Source organism: Pleurodeles waltl, chromosome 1_2 (assembly GCF_031143425.1).
Source record: "Pleurodeles waltl isolate 20211129_DDA chromosome 1_2, aPleWal1.hap1.20221129, whole genome shotgun sequence".
NCBI classification, from domain to species: Eukaryota; Metazoa; Chordata; class Amphibia; order Caudata; family Salamandridae; genus Pleurodeles; species Pleurodeles waltl.
Genome location: NC_090437.1, coordinates 1,022,542,868 through 1,022,560,547, shown reverse-complemented (window position 1 = coordinate 1,022,560,547; position 17,680 = coordinate 1,022,542,868). Strand labels below are relative to the sequence as shown.

At 47.3% G+C, this 17,680-nt stretch overlaps 1 protein-coding gene across 1 annotated transcript in view; it reads right to left on the bottom strand.

The window, feature by feature from the left end:
* Positions 1 to 17,680, bottom strand: part of PDS5A (PDS5 cohesin associated factor A) — an 831,005-nt gene that overhangs the window by 243,133 nt on the left and 570,192 nt on the right. The gene's annotated exons all lie outside the window — the stretch shown is intronic.

The following is a 17,680-nucleotide window of genomic DNA, read 5'->3' as shown; positions in this document are numbered from 1 at the left end:
TCCTACATGCAGCCAACACAATTTTGTGACACACCGGAGAGGGTGGGTGGGTATTTCACCCTGGAATTATCTGCGCATGCTCCCTAAGCAGATCCCAACCGGCTTAGCAAACTCCTGCAGAGGAGGAAGGCTTCCGATGGTCCGGTGCCTCTGGGGCAGACGACACCGGAAGAAGGAGAAAGACTGAGTCAAACTCCACACCTTTGACTGTCCAGCAAAAAGACAGCGGGCCCGGCACAGGTCCATACATGGAATGTATAAGATATCTGACCCACTGGAGGTGTCCACCACTCAACACCACTAGGGGTTTACCTTATTTTTCCTTTGGTTTGTAGGGACCATTTTGGGACGACAGATGCTTCTTCAACTTGGGAGGGCAAGTATAGGCAGAGAGGGAGTCGGGAGGTGTTCCTCAATGCATGACTGCGTTACTATATTATTGCTTTTTCTCTACCTTTAACATTTGGAGGTCGCACATTGGAAGATACATGCATGTTGCCCCGACACTAGGCATGTACAGGGTCCACTGCTTACAACGGCCCACTCAGACAATTGTTTCTTACCTCCAGCTGCACAAGTGGAATTGGGGAACACTCTTTTTCTAAACACCTGTATGGCGCCCACCACTGTAGTCTCATGGAACGTTAACCGACTCCTCGACAAAATGAAAAGGATGGCGGTGCTGCGCTACACGCAGTGCCTCCGCCTCTCTAGCCTACTTCTCCAGGAGACACACGTATTAGGGTCCACATGCCCGTTCTTGACCCGCTATGGCTTTGACGGGGTCTACCACTCAGGGTACACACGGTGGGGGAGGGGGGAGGGGCGGAGAGATGTAAGCGAAACTTCTGCACTGGGACTACTCCTTGGCGATACAGCAGAAACGGGAGGACCCACAGGGGAGGTTCGTGTATATGACGGGATGGGCAAACTGGCATACCATCAACCTACTCAGCATAGATGCCACTCCCATGGGGCTCGATGGGTTTCTTCACACTCACCGCCCTACTGGCCCAGATACCACAGGGTTTACAATCATGGGCAGTGACATGAACGCGGTCTTGGACCCAAGCCTTGACATTACGGGCCTCTGTTGGACACACGCCGCAAAGGCTCCTTATCTCTCACCAAATGGATGACAAGCACGGGCCTCTGTGACACATGGCAGATATGGCATGCCTGCCGCCAGTAATACACCCTTAACTCAGCGGCACATCACACCCAGGCCCGTATAGACATGATTCTTACACCAGCAACTGACCTCTCCCTAGTCACCCAAATACAGATACTCACCCGTGGTCTCTCCGACTCTCCACTCACCTAGATTCCTCATGAAGGGGAGTGGGAGCAAATGTGTTGGTATTTGCACAGCTTGTGGAAGGTTGCACCACAAGGCTTTCTGGTGGGGTATGCTGTGAAAGATAAGCTGGGTTATCAGGAGCAGAATGAAGGTGCCTAGCAACTTCTCTATGAAGTGGGGGGCCAGAGCAAGGTTTGGCCCAACAAAGTATCCATTAGTGTCTCGTTATAGGGGGGATAAGGTCAGAAGATGTTTGCCCAAGGCTGGCGAACACGGACATTGGTTTTAACCTCCAAGGTGTTGAGAGAGCAGAAACTTCAGCCACCCTACACATCACCATGACGTATGAAGCACACTCCTCTGTGGCTGGTCCAGAAGAAGACAACAGAGCAGTCTCCGGGGAGGTATTGAGGCCACTAGCCTCCTGCAAGTCCTCATACCAACTGCTATCTTAGGAGGGCTGAGCAAACTTATTGCAAAGAGCGTACCCATCATCAGAGTACTCATCATCAGAGAGAGAAAGGGAATGTAAAGAGTGGTGTCTAATCCGTCATAATTTAAGTGTGGGGAGCAGTGCCTTTTGCAGATTATAGCTCAATTTTGGATTAGGTCAAACTGGCGTCAAAGATGTCAATCGGAGACGCTTTTTTAGACAGCAAAGCTAGCACTGATGTGCCCGGGTGGCAAGTGTGGGTTGTGGCACCAGCAGCTAAGCCAGAACAAGAGTTAGAGGAAAGGTAAGTGTGGTGGCTGGAGCTAGGGCTGAAGACAAATCTGTCAGCTGTGTCCAAAAGTGGAAGGCCTCTTGGCTCCTTCAGGCCTGGGATGCACCAGAGGGAGTATGCAGGGATCTGAAGAATCAGAGCATGGCTTCGTAGAACTCTTTGATCTGACGTGGTGTGGCTGAAGGCCCCAGAAACTCAAGTCATGCTAGAACCAACTGCGAAATCAGCTCTGAAGACAGGGAGATGGAGAAAGGTAGCGCTGCCCCCAAAACCTTACCACAGAAAAGGTCAGTTGGCCAAGCACAGAGGGCTTTGCATAAGCCACACTATACACCCTGCTCTCGAACATTCTTATGTTTTCTTTCCCCTTCACCATGATATCCAGGAGGAAAGTATTGTTTTTATAAAATAAAATAATTCACATATTAGCTACTGAACTGGAAATTGTGGGGTCTCATAAGAGTGTATTCTTGCTCCCTTCTTATTCACCCTGTACATGAACCATTTGGAAAGCACCCTAATTTCGGGAGGACATGACATGTCTAATGTGGAAAAGCGTCGGACTCACGCACTGCTTTTTTGAGGAGGACACTATCCTTGCTTGAACAATTATAGGTTGGCAGCAATTACTAGATTTGTTTGTCACATTTATGGATTCTCTGGATCTCAAGGCTAACATTAAAAACATCTCATGAAATGGTGATATGGTCTATAACAACTAAATCCCTAGGGTTCAAATTTAAGGACAGTACAAAACAGAAAGCTGACTCTTATGTAAGAGTGCCGTTTGATTCCCCCAACTCCTAGGCATCACTAGACATCAAAAAGACAGCTTAGTGTAAAGAAATGTCTCTCTTGTAGTCACCCTGATGATTATGGGCTGATGCTGGTTTTTGACTCAGAGTGCACTGAGGACTGCTTACCAGAAATCAGTGCAATTACCCTTACCCTAAACTGGTACGCTGATTTGGCTTTTACCCAACTGGCTGAGGTAACCTACCTGTAAGTCCCTCATAAATGGCACCCAGGGCATTTAAGTTAGAGTTGGGTCATCTAAGGTATCAAACAACTCGTTAAAATTAGTCTTGCTTTGATGTTCAGGTCGAAATTAATATAATAAGTTGTAGTGTGCAACTTTCACAAAGTTTCCACTTTGCTGCCTTTAGTTCCCTGTGGCCATACAGGTTGCATACAGGGCCCTGTCGCAGAGTCGGCTTTCTGCCCTACTGCAGAAATGTGCCATTGACTCCCAGGAAAGGACAAAATAGGGGCTTGATCTGAAAGGTGTCACCGCCCTCCTGTAGGAAGCCATATGAGTGTTGGTCTAAAAGGTGAGCTTCAAAGGAGAAACGGCTTTTGAAGGGCGAATGGGTAACACTAGGGAGAGCGGCTGCTCCATCATTCAGGCAGACAGGCTTGCACTAGGGACAGGAGTGGGGAAACTAGTTGTCAAGGGCATGTAGCACCCTCGGAAGCAACACATCTGGGCTGGGCTAAGGACCTCCACATGCTGGGGGAGAGGTCCTGCTATATTGGAAGTGGAGAGAATGGTGCTTTTGGGATGCATAAATGCCACACTTTGCAGGGAGTGGTCTTCCAGTGGGAGGAAACCTGGTAGACTAGTGGCTCCCAACCTTGAGGGCTCTTTCTGAGCATAAGCAGTGCACACCTGGCACCCCGAACTCAGACCTCAGCTGGTCTGGAAGAAGGAACAAAGGACCACCCTGCTACACTGTGGAATAGGTAAAGAGAGGCTGCACCGGTGTGTACTGGACCTGCTGAACCTGGTGGGTCGCTAAGGAGAGGGACTGTGCCCCCCTGTGACCTGTTCAAAGAGAAGGCATCCTTAAAGCTCAGCCAAACCCAAGAGTCTCCAAGGGTGAGAGAACTGACCTCCTGTTCAGAGCACAGGGGACACAACAGCTGAGAAGCCTGCTGGGACAAGCTGATAGCCCAAAATCCTTTATCTACTGCAGTGCAGCACCAGGGACCAGGACTCAACGCACAAAGTTGCACCTGAGTTTGCCTAGCCCCGGAGTGTCTGAGTGCTGTCAGAGTGCAGCAGGGACCCCCAGAGGACAAGTTATCAACACAGGGAGGATTGGCCTGTGAGAGCAATACTAGGCTACCGGTAGTCCAGTGATGACTGGACTTCTGCTAGCACTGACAGGACTTCGAAGGACGACCCTGTCCAACTACTTCCTGCTCAACACACTTCATGTTGCTGGTTTTCTAGTTGGTGTAGTTAAGTCAAGGAACTCAATGGACTCTACATGATTTATTGCATATTTTTATTCCACATGTTTAACAATATATTATGATTCTTAAGTCCTTTCAGAGTAATATATAAGTGGAATGATTTTTCTTCCCAAGAATCTCCTGTAACTTTATCTACGCTGATATTTTAAAAGGACTGTTATGTTGCTTGGTTTGACATATTGTTGGATTTTAAAGATTTATTGTATCTTTGTTGTCTTTTATATGTGTACCAAAACAACTGGAAAAAAATAATGATGAAGTGTTCCAGTGGCATGGTCCAAACTTAAGTGGCATGGTGAACAAAGGAAAGATGGGGTGGAGTGCTACCCTGAGCTATTACCAATTGTTAGACTTACTGCAAGCAGCCTCCCATCATTTTTTTGAGTGCTTCATGTACAGTCCTATGTGGTGCAGGTATGCCCAGACATGGGTCCCATGTTCGCTGTCACTGGAACTAAGCTGTACCTAGCTGAAGAGGCCATAATTAGGGTGAAACTGGTTCTAGGTTGCTTGTGTTCGGGTTAAGGGAGGACATGGCTTAGCAGTTCATGGTGAACTGTTCCAGGTTGAGCAGGGTCAAGACTGATTAGCATATGGCTGGATCCAAACTGAGGTGGCGTAATGAGCAAAATAACAATTTATTGGCATGCAACCCCCAAGCTATTGCCAGTGGTTAGACTTAATGCACGCAGCCTCCCATCACCTTTTGTGTGTTTCAAGTTCCAGTGATGTCTTTACTCTGTTGGACAACTTGTGCCCACAAAGTTCTGCACTGTATTGCAGGATGGCCACTTATGAAAGTAGGTGCTAATCTTTTGGCAGTCTTGCAAACAACTGTGGGAACTGCCATGAATTGCTTTCAATCTTACTACCATTAATACTATAGGAGCATTATTTTGTAGCCCATTTCTTTATACTTAACACATAGAGAAGACTTTTTAAGAACGGAAACAACACTACCTTTGCTTTTGTACCCTCCGGCAATGCCAAGGGCATTTATTTTGATTCTTGAATCCTAAGATATTTGTAAGTGCTTTGTGATATCCACAGCTTAGCTCACAAATAGATGAGGTATTGAAATATTCGAGACTCGTGGCTGTATCTTTCGGCTTGTTAAATGTCAACTCTGCACAACTGGTTGTACAAATACATTTTCAGGTCTCATCTACTAGGCAGTGCAAGTCTGCAAAAAGAGCTACTGTCAGCTTAAAATGGCTCGGAGACAGCCCACCACTTACAGTTGGTTGGTTTTCCCGTCACTCTAAAATGCTTTTTAAATTTTTTTTTATTTGTTTGCATGTCTAGGTTTTCCTTCAATCTTCTTGCGTTTGTCCCTGCCCTGGAGCATGGACTTGTTACTTGCATAATTCCCTTGTTTATTATTCATGCATAGTTAGTGCTTTTGGGTTAATCGCTTCATTGTTTTTGCTATTTTATAAAGTGCAAACTTGGCCCAAAGGCATTAGAGTGCCTTACATGACCACTAGGTTAAAACACAAGGTCAGATTTTTGGTTTTAAGAAGCAGGTAGATTACCCAAGTTACCTAGAATCACAGTATGTTGAGCCGTTGAAAGGATTTAAGCCTGGCTCGCCAGTACCAAAGTCAGCCGTACTGGCCACCTCTCCTCTCTGTGAGAAAGCAGGTGTTTCCTAGCTGCCTCCCTTGCATACTTCTCTTCCATGGCCGAACTCTATGTCGCTCTGTGGCCACTGTACTTTTCATGGCTCCTCCACACGCTGCGCTTGCCCTGGTGTACTTCTCCCCATGTTACTTTCTTGCCAGTGTTTCTCCTCCTGCCACTCCAAAATGCCCTCTGTCAACTGCTGCTGCTCCCACCAGCGCACACTGCTTCCATTCTTCTGTCCTCCATGTTGCTTCCGTTCTCCCCATTAGCGCCCTCTATGTTTCTTCCCACATCCCCCGTTTTGTTTCCCCAATCGCACTGTTTATGATGCTCCAGCCCTTCCACACTTTGTGATGCTTCCCACATCCCCCATATTGCTTTCCCCTACCTGTGCTTCAAAAAAATCAATCCACCACAGAAGAAAATAATTAAAAAAAAACCTTGTGCCATTTGTAGGCATGCAAATGCATGATGTGTGCACCTACAAAAGGACGTGGACACCAAATCACAGCACTTTTTTTGCTTATTTTCTTTAACCATGCTGCAAAGCAGTGCATATGATGTACAGCATGGTAAAAAAAAAAAAAAACACACACTGGCAAAGCCAATGGGTCCAAATTTCTTCAAGTAGGTCAAAGCACTTTTTGGAGAGAAGGTTTACTGTGCTGCTCACCTGTCGTAGGACACTAGGTCATTCTGGCTTTCAATGTGAGACTATTTTGCTTACAGTCAGTAATGAGTCTTTACCGTTATCTTTGTTGATGAGATACTTTAATGCCAATGTTCACCAGGGGATTGAGAGGTTGCTTCCACTCCCACAATGCAAATATACCCAGTAAACCACAGTCCTCAAAAAATTTACCAACAGTGAGCATTTACTTCAACATGCATGTCAGTCACCGGGTGAAACACTTAATTTGCTCAGCTAAGCTATATCCTAGACCCAAACCTTCAAACAACGTTCCTTGAGTTCCTGTCAACCTTTTGTATGTCACAAACTTGATTGGAGAGGATTAACTGGGCAGTTAATGGGGTTTGGATGGGGATTCATATTAAATAAAACACATGTAACATGAAAGGCCTTAACATCAGGTTAAAATAGAGGATACAATTTGTTTCAATGCACCATGGATATTGAGTGGTTATTAGTCAGATCTGGTCTACAGGGGCCCAAATGTGTAGTGTTCGACTACCAAGGAGCATCAGTTTGAAAACTTGTAATAATTATACCAAAGCTACAGCTCAACACAGAATCTAAAAGGTGAACACCTAAGAAGACAGGTGCTGGCGACAGAAAATGCAACCACCAATTTTCATGGATGATTTGTTTCATGGCACAAACTAGGTCCATCTAATTGTGATTCAGGATGCAATACAGGAAAACAGTCTTTAGACACAATAATCATAGCATTTGGTGCACTCGTGTGCTGATGTGTAGAGGCCAAAAATCGTAGCTCTTTGAATGAAAACAATTTCAGTGTTTACCAAATGTTTAGCAAGGATTCAGCCTTTCAGTTGTTTACAATATCCACAAGAGTGTATGTCTTTCTTTCACACTTATCCATACGCAGCATTACTAGCAGGCAACACCCCAGTGTAATACTTAACAGCTATAGCTGAAATGGCCTTGCACCAAGGTAACACGTTTCCCTAAAGATACATGTTTTATCACTTAAATATGCTGGTTAAATGTATTTTGGAAATTCAGCCATTTTCTCCTTAAGCATCAGCTAACGTGTTCTGAAAAAGCACACATTTTTGACTCAAATACACTCTTAATTTTGACATACCAAGTAAAAGGATGTCCAGTAGGCTTCAAATGTTACAATTATAGATGCATTACCGTGATCATTATTTGCTAATCTGTTTAAAAAAAAAAAAAAAAAGCACTCAAAAGGAACAGTGCTGGACAAGAGAGTTTTTCCCCCAGCCATTTCCGATTTGCACATCCAAGTGCTATGACTGGCTGGGTGTGAAGAAAAATTTCTATTGCTGTCGATCATTCCATGAATCTGGCTCTCTATATAGTGCACTAAAATGAAAGACTGTGCAGGGTCCAGTGGATCCCCAATTAGTATTGCAGAGGCAAAAGTAGATACGACTAATCATCTGTGTTAGTGAGGGTGAGCAGTTAAGGGTCTTAAGAGGGTAATGCTAAGCACTTGTTCTACTCCGAGGCAATAAATGAGATACACTCAAAGAATAAACCTGAGACCAATTTAGAAAAACAAAATTTCTTTACACATGTTTCAAACCGCAGAACATAGTAATCAAGTAAGTAAACTTTCAAGCATAAATATTTTGCAGTTTCAAAAATAGACAGTGCCATTTGCAAAGTTCTCTTAATGTTATCCTATGGGAGGAAAACATGAATGAAGTTTTATAGGTAAGTACACGACACACAAATCCAGTCTTCGTGGTTTCAGGTAAACAACAGCCAGGGTTCAAATCAGTACCAAGAGTGCACCCACAGTAGCGCAGAAACGGCTGGGTGCAGACGTCAAATTCGGGGTTGGGTGCCCAATGTTCATCAATGTAAACAGGGAGTGAACAAGGATGTGCTGCTCACAGGTGAAAAAAGCGGTGTCAGGGGTAGATCTCCTGGGGTAAGGTAAACACAAGGGGGGGAGGGAGGGGGGAGGGAGGGGGGAGGGAGGGGGTGGGTGGGTGGGGTGGTGGGGAGGGGGATGCGGGGCGGGGCGGGACAAGGCACCACCAAACTTACAGCCTCAGCACCAAGGGGGAGGCCGGATGCAGAGTGCGAAGACATTCATGTCCAATGTTAACCACTGGAGGAGATTGGTTTTGGAGAAAGGCTGCAGGCTCTGGCTAGGAGGCTGAAAGAAAAAACATAAAATACAGCTGCCAAGATAAGTTCTAATGCTAGGGGATTTATGGATACCATTAGTTAGCTCCCCAAGGCCCAGAAACTTCGGGTGCAGCAGTGCCCTTTGCCATCAGGAACAGCCTACTGGGCAAGTCGTAGTCAGGGGAGTCTTCTGTTTGAGGCTGCAGGCTTCAAGGCAGTCAGGTAGGAGTCAGCCCATGGTGGACTGGCTCAAAATCGCTGGGGAACCTATACACGTCCGGTGGGCCACCTGGACTCGTACCATGGGCATTGGGTGCAGAGGTAGGTCCGGAGGCAGTTTCACGGTTCCTCAGGGCAGAGTTATTTTTCTTTTAAAGTTGGTTTCTTCTTAAACAGGTCTGCTGTTCTCAGGAGATCTTGATCTTTGTCGAAGGCAGGCTTTACTCCAAAAGCTTTAGAGGTCGCTGGGCTGCAGTACAGGTTGTCTTTTGGTGCAGGATCATCAAGGGCTGCAGACAGCTGGGGCCAAGTCAGCTGGTGTCTCCAGTCTTCTCTGCTGGTGCTACTCTGTAGTGTCTGGCTCTTCTTAGGTCATCAGGAATCTGAGTTCTAGGGTTCAAGGGTGCCACCTAAATTCTCAATTTAGGGGTGTTAGAGGGAGTGCTAGGTGGTAGGCAATGGGCTACTCACCTTTAGGGTGACTACACCCTTTTTATGACCACTTCCGTTAGGAAGTGGACATAAACCTAACCCTAGAGGCCTACATTCCTTCCAAACAAGATGGAGGAATTTGAAAAGTAGTATCCACTTTAGCTCGCCACCTTAAGGGTGGGACTGGCATGAAGTGGACACAGCACCTAATTTGCCTAATTTTCCCACCAGCCCTGCTGCCAAGAGTGGGTTCAGGAACTGGGGGAGAGCACTGGGTCGTATTACAAAGGCGGCAAGGCCTTTGAAGTTCCCCGTCCTTGATAGTCCATCCTGCCTGGACGACGTGTTATCACCTCTGCCCAGAGCAGGCCTTTGTTCTGAGGCCCTCAAGAGCATTGGCTCTCGCCTCAGGGGGGCAGAACTCTGTCTAAGGTGGCTGCACTGGTTTTGACCCGTCAGTGTCCATGTTAGGAGTTGGCAGGTTTTCAAGGGGTACCTCTAAGATGCCCTGTGAGTGCAGGTATTAATAAATTCATCACTAGATTCAGTGAGGGTTTATTAATACCTGATGTCATCATGTAGCTAGGAAACTCTTAATGACCAGTGTCCAATACATGTACTTGAAATGGATTAGCTGGTCACTTGCTATGTCTGGGAATCGACAAAGAAAAAAACAGAGGCATAAATGCTCATGCAGTTATACCCACACATGCAATACAATGCTCCCTGCTTTAGGGCTATAAGGCCTGCTAGAGGGGTGACTTGTATATATTACCTGCAGTGTTAGGAGACATGGCACACAGGTGCCATGTTGTGTTTTCATTTTAGCCTTACACCAAGACAGGCAGTCTGCTATGGCAGCACTGTTTGCACTTGGTGAGAGGGTCCCTGAGGGTGGCACTATTTGTGCTGCAGCCCTCAGGGGCTCTCCTTTAGTACCCCATTCCCTAGGTACCAGGGGTACCATGTACTAGGACTTGCAGTGGGATCCAAAGGTGTTGCCAATTGTGCAAAACAACTGTGCAGTTTTGGGGAAAGAGATCTAGCACTGGGGACCTGGTTAGCAGGGACCTAGTGCACTGATAGTCAAAATCACAACAGAAACCAGACAAAAAGTGGGGGAAGTGGTCATGTCAAAGAGGCACTTTCCTACATGATACCCTCACAAACTAAAAAGGATAAAACTAACCCTTCCCAAGAGTCATTTTCTGAGTGGAAAAAACTGGAAAGGCGATCTGCATTGGCATGGTCAGACCCAGGTCTGTGTTCCACTGTAAAGTCTGTTTCCTGTAGGAAAATTCACCACCTTAACAGTTTGGGGTTTTCACCTTTCATTTGCATTAGCCATCCGTGAGGCCTAAGGTCAGTTTGAGCATGGAGAAAAGGGCCAAACAAATAGGGCCTCAGCTTCTTCAGGGATCCGACCACAGCAAAGGCTTCCCGCTCAATGGCACTTCAAGGCTTCTCTCAGGGAGTTAACCTTCTGTTAATGAAAGCAACAGGTTAGTCCTAACCATCACCACTGACCTGGGACAGGACTGCTCCTATCCCATGTTTAGAAGCATATGTCTGCACAATGAACTGCTTAGAAGCTGAGCACATTGCTTTCTTCAGGGTGTCAAAGGCCTTTTGACAGCTGACTGCCAAGTTTACCGTTTTGGGCAACTTTTTGGATGCAAGTTTAGTGAGGGGTGCGACAATGGTTCCAAAGCCCTTCACAAATCTTCTGATATACCCAGTCAAGGAATGCCCCGACTTGGGTCTGGGTTGTTGGAGCTTCACATTCCAGAATTGTCTGGATCTTGGTTTGGAGTGGTTGAGTTTGGACTCTGCCCGCCAGGTGTTCCAAGTATACAACCTGACCCTGCCCTATCTGGCACTTGATTGCCTGGATAGTGAGGCCTGCACTTTTCAGAGCCTTTAGGACCTTACCAAGGCGGGTCAAGTGATCATGCCAGGTAGAGCTAAAGATAGCAATATCATCAAGATATGCTGCACGGTATTCTTCTAACACAGCAAGGACTTTCTTCATCAACCTCTGGAAGGTGGCATGGGCATGCTTTAGACCAAAGGGCATAACCATAAACTGATAATGCCAATCAGGAGTGAAGAATGCTGACTTTTTTCATTTGCTCCTGGAATCAGGCCTATCTTCCAGTACCCTGATGTGAGGCCAAAAGTAGTCAGATACTTGTCTGCTCCCAGCCTGTCAGTAAGTTCATCTGATCTAGGAATTGGGTGGGCATCTGTCTTAGTACCTGCACTGAGACCCCTACAGTCCACACAAAACCTCCTCTTTCTTTCCACCCTGGGAATGAGGTTTGGGGACTATCACGACTGGGCTGGCCCAGGGGCTCTCTGAATGATCAATGACTCCCAATTCCAGCATCTTGTTCACCTCAACTTTGATGCTCTCCTTGACATGGTAAGATTGTCTGTAGATTTTGCTTTTGATCAGTAAACTGTCTTGTCTCCAGTGGCCACATCATGGGTACACCAGGTAGTTCTGCCAGGGGTCAAGAAGAAGATTTCAGCAAACCGGTTCAAGTAAGCAGTCAGTTTGGTATTTGGTCAAAGAGGGTGTCTGAAAAGAAGACTACTCCGTCAACTGAGTCATCCTTGGGACTGCAGGAGAGGGGATCAGGGAGAGGCTCACTCTCACTTTCCTATCCTTCACCTGTGAACATGAGCATGGTCATCTCAGCTCAGTCATGGTAGGGTTTCAGGCGGTTTACATAGATAACCCTCTCGGGATTCCTGTAACTGCCAAAGTCTACCAGATAGGTGACTTCCCCTTTCTTCTCTAGGATAGGGTAGGGTCCACTCCATTGGCCTTGGAGGGCCCTAAGGGCCACAGGCTCCAAAACGCATACCTGCTGCCCAGGTTGGTATACAAACAGTAAAGCTTTTTGGTCAAACCAGAGCCTCTAGAGCTCTTGGCTGGCCTCAAGGTTTTTGTTTGCTTTTTTCATGTACTCAGCAATCCTTGAACGAAGGCCAAGCTAAGCTAAGGCTCCATGGGAGGTTTCTCCCATCCCTCCTTTACAAGGCAAAGTGGTCACCTAATAGGATGCCCAAACAAAAGTTCAAATGGTAAAAAGCAGGAATGGAAGTAGGACATCCCATCTCCTTCTGAGTTTTACGGGGAGCTCGCCAATCATGCCTTTGAGAATCTTCTTAAATCTCTCAACAAGACCATTGCACTGGGGGTGATATGGGGTTGTAAACTTGTAGGTCGCACAACACTTAGCCCACATGTGCTTCAGGTAGCCTAACATGAAGTTAGTACCTCTGTCTGACACCACCTCCTGAGGGCCCTAGCTACTGGCAGGGAACTAGTAGTCCTTAAAGGGATTGCTTTAGGGTGCCTGGTGGAATGATCCACTACCACCAGTATAAATCTGTTCCTGAATGCTGTGGATCAAGGAGACCAACAATGTTGATCTCAACCCTTTCAAAGGGACCCCCAATCACTGGACATAGAATTAAAGGGGCCTTTGGTTGTCCACCTGTCTTGCCACAGGCTTGACAGGTGGCACAGGAGTTGCAAAACTCCTTTACTTTCTTACTTTCTGAGGCATGCCAGGACAGCAGAAGTGGTTGCCCAACCTACTCCACGTTTTGGTCTGGCCAAGATGCCCAGCTAAGGGGATGAAATGGGCCAAAGTTAGGAGAAACTCTCGGCATTGCTGGGCAACTACCATTCTCCTGGTGGCACCAGGTTTAAGGTCTCTGGCCTCAGTTTACAGGAGCCCCTCCTCCCAATAGGTCCTGTGGGTACCCCTAATATCCTGTTTCCTGGGCAGCAGCCTGCTGCCTCAGGCCTTCAAGAGTGGGACAGGTTTGTTGTACCTGGCTCAGATCTTCCCTAGAGCCTCCCCTAGCCCTAAGCTCAGCTCTCTCTGGGGCTGTTAGGTCTTCTCCCTGAGGAGAGAGATTCTGCTCTGATCTGTCTGGAAGCTGGCTCCCAGTCTTCCTGCCCTTTCTCTTGGTAGGTTGGGCCATTATCCCAGGCCCCAACTCCACCTTTTACCCTGCTTTGCTCTGTGCTGTGGCTTTGACACACACACACTCAGGGATACCTAGCATAGCTGCATGGGTCTTTCTTTCTACCTCGGCCCATGCTGAGGTCTCCAGATCATTCCCTAACAGACATTAGACAGGTATTGCAGGAGATACCATTACCTTATTTTGGCCAGTAACCCCTCCCCATTCTAAGGATACCTTTGCCATGGGATGGATCAAAGTCTGGTTGTCAGCGTTGAGGACAGTGTATGTCTCTCCAGTAACATACTGATCTGAGGACACTAGCTGCTCAGACACCACAGTGACACTGGCACCAATGTCACTGAATGCTTCAACTTTAACCTCACTGTTACAGTTGAAGCATTCAGCTGTTGTCTGTACGTCTCCAGACAGCCAAGGCAGCTACATCTACCCCACCCTCTGGGGCCAAAATTGCCTCAGTAGGCTCACTGGCATGGTCAGGTCCTACCTGGAATCCCACCTGGAGACTTACCACTGCAGGTGCACTAGAGCAGTGGTTCAAAACCTTTTGGTTTCTGTGGACCCCCACTTTAAGATTAATGGAACCCAGGGACCCCCACGGAATCATCAAATGAATCCGGGGACCCCCGCCTGAGGCATTACTGTAAGCTGAGGACCTAATTTGTCAATATTTGTTAATATTTTTTAATTTTCTAGGCTCTCGCGAACCCCCTGAGAAGGCTTTGCGGACCCCCAGGGGTCCCCGGACCACAGGTTGGGAACCACTGCACTAGAGGCATTAATTTTGCTAAGACAGTTAAGATCTCAAATTACGTGTCCATTGGTTTTACAAGTGTGGCACCAAGCCTTCCTGGAATCCCAAATTTTCCCTTTGTACCCGCCCTTGGGCTGGGAAGAGTCTCAAGCCCATCCTTCTGTGCAGGTTTTTGGGGGGCTTTAGACTCCTTGTTTTTGTCTTGGATACCCTCTTTCCCTCGTGGAGGTTTTTGACAACTTTCTTGTGCCCCTTCCACCAGTTTACGTCTTGGTCACCCTTGTTTTGACCCAATGGTCTGCCTTCTTCCCTAACTCTTGAGGAGAAGGTGGACCTAGGACTAACACATACAGGTGCAACTTTTCTTGAACACAACTACTCAAAAGATGCTCTTTCATTATCATACTGTAAAGCCCTTCATAATGATGCACATTATTACCTTTTAACCAGCCACCTGGAATTATTACTGAGAGGTCCACAAAATCAACTCAGGATTGACACTGGGGTTTTTGAGTCTCCCTGTATTTGATTCTGTACTCCTGGAGTAAACAAAAATCCCTGAATAAAGGTAGCCTTCCAGAGATCATAGGATTTTGCATCTGCCTCATTCATTGTGAGGAGTCTATCCTTACAATTTCCTGAGAACAGTTCCCGAAGGAGAGTTCCCCAGTGCTGTTTGGCAAGTCTTCTGGAAACACAGGCCAACTCATTCCTTCTTGATATCTGGGGACAATCCTGCAGGAAAGTGCCCCTTTTGGCAGGGTCTACGGCCCTAAAGCAGGGTGCACTATGCCACAGGTGAAGGCATAGCTGCATTAACAGTATGCTCCTAAAGTGTCTAAGTCCATTCTTAGACATTGTAAGTGCAGTGCGGCTATGTTGAGTACATGAGCTGGGAGTCTGTCATTACAATCTCCACAGCTCGATGATGGCTTCACTGAGGTCTGGGAAGTTTGGTATCAAACTTCCCAGCACAATACACCCACACTGATGGCAGTATTGGATTTACTGAAAAATACACCCAGAGGGCCTCTTGGAGATGTCCCCTGTGCTTTACCCAAACTTCTAGTTTTACCCAAGTTTCTAACCACATGGGGTGAGAGCCTTTGTACTCTCTGCGGCCAGAAACAAAGCCTGTCCTGGGTGGAGGTGCTTCACACCTCCTCCCTACAGGAACTGTAACACCTGGCGGTGAACCTCAAAGGATCAGGCCTCCTGTTACAGTGCCCCAGGGAACTCCAGCTAGTGGAGATGCCCACCCACCGGACAAAGCTCCACTTTTAGCAGCAACTCTGGCAGGAAAGTTAGGAAAAACAAGGAGTGACCACTTCAGCTGGGGACCCCCTCCCCCCCAGGTGTCCAGAGCTGAAGTGATCCCCTTCCTGCAGAATCCTCCATCTTGGTTTGGAGGACACAGACCAATAGGGTTAGGAATGTGCACCCCTTCGCCAAAGGGAGTGGGCACAGAAAGGGTGTAGACACCCTCAGGGACAGTAGTCATTGGCTACTGCCTTCTGACCCCTTTCACGTCCCTAAATATAGTATTTAGGTTCACCCCTGAACCTAGCTCACCAGATTGCTGGCAAACTCAAGAAGACAACCAGAAGAAAGAAGAAAGACTGCTAAGCTGACCCCCAGCAGAGAAGACTGAAGACACCAACTGATTTCGCCCCAGCCCTATAGGCTGGTCTCCAGCTTCTGAAGCAGCTGCTACAAAAAAAATAAAAAAATAAAAATAGATGCATCCGCAGGACCATGACCTCTACAAAGCCCCTGAGTAATGCATGCCCAGCAGAGGACCACGAACTCCAGAGGACAGCCGGTGGCCCTGTCCAGAAAGAAACTAAAAAAAGGACTCTAGAACTGCCCCGGATGCGTGACCCCTGCCCACTCTGCACCCAACACCCACGGCCCGAGTCCAAGTGGCCCACCGGTCCAGAGAAGGTCCCCAAGTGATTCTAACCTCAAGTCCACCCTGGGTTTACCCCACCTGGCCAACACAACGCTTGCAGCCTAAATCCAGAGGACCCCCCTGACCGCGACCTGATCCAATGAAGATTCCTGACGCCCAAGGAGACCCCCTGCACCCATAGCCACCTGGCCTTGGGGAATCCGACCGACTGTCCAGCAACATCCAGCCGGTGCCTCTCCTAATTGTCCAGCCTTTGGTTTCCTGGAACCGACCCCTGCACCCAGCCGGCACCATCTTTTGTGACTCCCGGGTCCCCCCAATTGAAAAGAATTGAGTGCCTAGCTCTGTGTTTGCCCCCTGCACTCCACTGCCCCGGTGCTGCTAAGGGTGCTTGTGTGGTGTGATCCTGTGTCCCCCCTGCCACCCCATCCACCCCTGGTGCAGACCTAACCCCCCCAGGCCTGTCTCCTGGAACCGCAGGTACTTACCTGCAATCTGCTTTCTACCGAGCACTCCCAGTCCTCATAGGATTCCATTACAAACCCGCTGACAACTTTGACCTCTGCATCCAGCCACCCCCGTGTTGCTGGTCGTGCACTTCTGGGGTCAGACTAAACTTTGACTTGTGCACATCCTAAATCCCAGAGACTGGAATCGAAAGTAGCGTACTTACCTGTTTTCTGTGCCAACACCCCTCCTCCCCCTGAATCTATGGACTCCAATGGACAATTCCAGTCAACTTTTGAAATAGAAAATTGCTAAATACTTGTAAACTGCTTTATTTACAAAAAACATACAAAGTACATTTGATACATATGCTTGATACCTATTGGCAAGTGTACGTACAAGCACAAAGTTCTTCTGGTTCTAGAAATAAAGTAACACAATTATTTTTGCTATATAAAAGCCATTGGCCGGAAGTTAGTCATTGAGTGTGTGCCTCATTTCTTGAATGTGTGTGTGAAATAAATGCTCTGCACTACCCTCTGATAAGCCGAACAGCTCGAGCACACTACCACAAAAGAGAGCATTAGTATTATCTACTTTAGCCTCAGATAAGCCTCTGGCGAACCTCTGGACACTGTGCACACTATACCTCATTTTGGTATAGTATATAAACAGCCAGCTTACTACAAATCCCTTTGGAAATTTTAGGGTCACAGTGCCCTACTCTGTCCCTAGTTATGAACTTGCTACCACCATTTATGGGTGCTAACCCCATTTCTATTCTTTCCCTTTCTATAGCTAAGATCCTGTTGTCCAGGTCCAGTCTATTAGCTAGTATCTCTAAGACAGCATCTCCTTCAGAGAATCTGTCTCTAGACCTTGAGGAACCTGAGCCATCCTCATTAGAGGGAGGTGTCCTAGATACCTGCGGCACAGATTCCTCCATTTCAAGTTGATGAGGACCCCTTTCCTCCTCCTCACTTGAGTTGTCCCGATTTCCATTAGCAGGGGCTCCATCAGAAGGATGGGCTTTTCTCATACTCTGCCAGTAGCTCCTGGAGCTTTGCACTGGTAGGGTTTGAGCCAGTTTTTATGTTATACAATTTACAGAGGCTCCTCAGTTCTCTGTGTTTGAGATTGAGCTCCACAACCCTGTAATCTGTGATATTCATTATTTTACTTAAGTTGG